We start from the raw sequence: 4,136 nt of genomic DNA, 5'->3' as shown, positions 1-4,136 counted from the left end.
TAATGTGATGTCATAAAGAGTATTGTCACAGGAACAGATTGAAGGACCCTAGGAAGAAGAGCTTTTAGCTTATGCTAAGCTAATGGGGATCCAAATTAAACAAACAAAGATGTGTACAGGAACATGACGGGATGTGATAAAGGGAAAGCAGTGGTGGAATGAAGCCTAACTCCGTAGGCTACATTTACTCAAATACTGGATTTAAAGGGTTATTTGGCGGGTTTCAACACACTACAAGTGCTGTTTTAAAATGACAACATTATGGAAAGGATCCCTACAGCGATCCATCACCTTTTTATAAATCAGTGAAATCCTATTTTAACATGAAACAACCTAGAAATCACCATCACCAACCCCACCAGACTCCATGTAAATAATCATACTTTTAGCGTGTATAGAGCAGCATATCTCCACCAGACTCCATGTAAATAATCACTACTTTTAGCGTGTAAGAGCAGCATATCTCCACCAGACTCCATGTAAATAATCACTACTTTAGCGTGTATAGAGCAGCATATCTCACCAGACCCAGTAAATATCACTCTTTTAGCGTATGAGCAGCAATCTCCACCAGACTCCATGTAAAAATCACTACTTTTAGCGTGTTTAGAGCAGCATATCTCCACCAGACTCCATGTAAATAATCACTACTTTTAGCGTGTATAGAGCAGCATATCTCCACCAGCTCCATGTAAATAATCACTACTTTTAGCGTGTTTAGAGCAGCATATCTCCACCAGACCATGTAAATAATCATACTTTTAGCGTGTATAGAGCAGCATATTCCCAGACTCATGTAAATAATCACTATTTTTAGCGTGTATAGAGCAGCATATCTCCACCAGACTCCATGTAAATAATCACTACTTTTGCGTGTATAGAGCAGCATATCTCACATGTAAATGGGTGAATTAGAGTTTATTCCAACCAGACCAGAGTGGTGATTGTTGGAACAGTGGAAAGATGAACCAAGATGGCTTTTGGTAGTTTTATTTAGTTTCTGTCCACCTTGACTGAAGTGTGTTCTACGCTGATTAAATTAATGTTTATTTATAGAGCACAATGCCAATAAATAAGTAAAGGACCTGTATAACTTTTACGCTAACATTAACCGTGATGAGCGGAATCGTCTATAAAAGCGATAAATATGAAAAATATCGCTGTGTGACGCCACTTATTCACACGGAGAAGACAGGTAATCACTTACCTTCGCTCCTTTAACTGTCTATGGCTGCACATCATAAACTGTTCAAACTTTCCGGAACAGCGAATAATCAAGTAGGAGTTTGTTATATCGAACAAAGCTTCCGGTATTGAGTTTCAAAATAAAATGTGTTTTTATTTTTTATTAAACAACGACCATCCTTTACGTTGAACAGAAACCACATGAGACATATAACATTTACAGACAAAACAAAAGAGGTGTATACACTTTTAAATAGCTTAAAGTAAAATACTAGAAATATGAATGAACAAATAAAAGGATTGACACAGTGATTGTTAATTTTAAGATATTTTATCGTTTTCTTGTAACATATAGAGGTATTTGGTATATTTGCATTTTAATAATTTAATGGATGATGTTTTGGACCAAACTGTTCTGGGGACTTCTTGAGACATCTACATATCGCTGTGTAGATTAATCTAAATAATACATCATTGGTTATTAGATGATCATAGTTAGTTTTAATAATCTAAATCGACAAAGAAACACAGAGAGGAGTGGACTAAAGGCTGTTGGAAAAAGCATCAAAACAGTAATTAAAAAAAAGAATTTGTCATAAAAATAACCCAATGTCAAAGCGACAAATGGCAGAAAAGGCATTTGAAACTTTGGAAAAAATAACCTCATAAAAAGGTGACAAAAACTCCTGAAAAGAAGATAAAAACGTTGGTAAAAGTGATTAAAACAATAAAAAACGCAAGAAAATTGTCCAATGAAGGATGGATATTCCGCCTTGTAAATTCAGGCTATGCACGGTGCTACTGGACTACACCGAGTGTGTAAGGATGTCGAAGCATCGCCTCGAAGAACGAGGCCCGCATCGTCACCATAAAGACGAGTCCCGTCCCCCCCTTGTCTCTACTATCTGCTGCATTAAAGGCTTTTTCTTCTTTCAAGGCCTTTTCAAAGACGGAGTGGGTCTCTAACACAAAAGGCTCCCAGGTTCGGGGAGCTGGAACACCGAGAAGACTCCGAGACATTTGGTTCTGAAGCACTTTGAATTAAAACAGCACCACAGGCAACGGGGGTGGATGGTGGAGAGAAAACACGGAAAACACAGTACGTGATGCTTTAAACTGCACTCACTGGCAGCGCCGGGATGGAACTAAGTACATCTACTCCAGTACTGTACTTCAGTCCAGATGTTGAGGTACTTGTACTTTACTTGAGTTTTTTCTTTTCCTGTCACTGTCTTCTTTTACTCCAGTACATTAAGCCTCCTAGAACAGAATACTGAATACTGTAGTTGCACATACTTGTACATATATACTTCCCTTGTTCATACATGTGTAAGTGTGTGTGTGTGTGTGCGTGTGTTTGTGCATGGGGAGGGCAACTACAGTACTACTTATGGTGCATTCAACATCAACTCAGACGTTTTGTAAGTGTGCGGGACGGAGGACACCATCATGTAAAGTGCAGGGGGGACATGTCCTCCCCCCCCCGTATCCCGTGTCCACTACGCCCTTGGAGCTTAAAAGTTGTCGAAGCCCAGATGAAGATCCCATAATGCAACAGAAACACTACTGTGAATCAAGATCTAGGGACAATTTGTGTTCAAATACACAGTCACACAGCTGTTACTACACAGATGATTCTGGGAACTTAATGGCGGAAATTGAGATTCTTCTCTTCAGCTGATACTTTCAAAACACAATACTTTTGCTTTGCAGTGCAGAGAGTTGGTCTGAACCACAGCAGATGGCTGACGCCTTTGATTTCCCTCAGAGCTATATCAACACATTCAATAAAATGTAAAAAAAAAACTGGAATTATGAGATATGAGATTGCGGTACGAGTCGTTGTCGCTGTGAAGTTGTCCTGACGTACAGTATATATTTCATGAGAAACTCTTGTTTCGAGAGTGATATCTGAGGCCATTCTGTGGTTTTGGCTTCATTAAAGCTGAGCTGAGAGCTGGAAACACACACAAACGCACACAAACACACACAAACGCACACAAACGCACACAAACGCACACAAACGCACACAAACGACACATTTCAGGTCAGAGCGATGAAAGGCATCTGCAGCCTGCAGCACTTTGGGAGAGCTCACATGTACCCGTGTGGTGTGTGTGTGTGTGTGTGTGTGTGTGTGTGTGTGTGTGTGTGTGTGTGGAGCTCAGAATTAGGGCAGAGTGTGTGTGTGACAGCGGGGAGATGTGGATGCACGTGTGCACGTGAATCAGTAACACAAAAAGAAAAAGGAAAAGGAAAACAGAGTTGATGAGAACGGCGAGCCCTCCGGGAGAGAACCAGTTGGATTTCTGTCTTCACTGCCACGCAAAGATCTAATAAAACTGAAAACATCTCCCTCTGTTGACAGAAATAAAGCAGATCTTCCCCGTGGTTTGTTCCCTGTGATCGTGCTCCTTTGCATTTGATTTGCGATTAGTGTCTGCCCGCGTTGGTTGATTGCAGCGATCACAGCCCCACTCAGACTGATCAGCCGGCTGAACCTGGCTCTCCACGTGGTTGGGTACCACGCAGCCATCTGAGGAGGAAACCGAGGAAACTCTTTGGAAAAGGCCTCCTCTTTCCTTTGATTCAGCTCCTCCGTGGGACAGGAAGTGGCGTTTACCGGGGCGGGTTTTGGTTCCAAGTCTCTTTGTTTTTAACAAAAAATACAATATTACATGTAATTGCATTTACTTTCCATATTATAGTATTTAAAACTTCAATTTGCTGTCAGTTGGGCCCAGAATGGGCTAAAGGCGAGTTTTTCTTAAAGGGCCAGCGTGTAACATCTTTATTGGTTTGTTATCAAACTCGCCCTTTTTCATGAATATTGACCACCACCAGCAAAAATCCAAGTATTCCTATTGGCTTGAAATGTTCCATTTCCATTCCCATGAACTGGTGTGGATTCTCCATGTTCCTGCTCCATCTTGGACTACGGTAGCCGGTGA

The 4,136-nt window shown here is 40.9% G+C and overlaps 1 protein-coding gene across 1 annotated transcript in view; it reads right to left on the bottom strand.

Annotated features, from left to right (window-relative positions):
* The window catches only part of sts (steroid sulfatase (microsomal), isozyme S), a gene marked incomplete at its 3' end in the record, with an annotated part of 7,597 nt that extends 6,297 nt beyond the window's left edge, over nucleotides 1-1,300 (bottom strand). The window contains 1 exon segment of the mRNA XM_032506498.1: nucleotides 1,208-1,300.
* Between the last annotated feature and the right edge of the window lie 2,836 nt (nucleotides 1,301-4,136).

This window comes from Etheostoma spectabile, chromosome 24 (genome assembly GCF_008692095.1).
Source record: "Etheostoma spectabile isolate EspeVRDwgs_2016 chromosome 24, UIUC_Espe_1.0, whole genome shotgun sequence".
NCBI lineage: Eukaryota > Metazoa > Chordata > Actinopteri > Perciformes > Percidae > Etheostoma > Etheostoma spectabile.
Note: the sequence above shows the minus strand (reverse complement) of the source record. Positions and strands in the feature narration are given on the sequence as shown.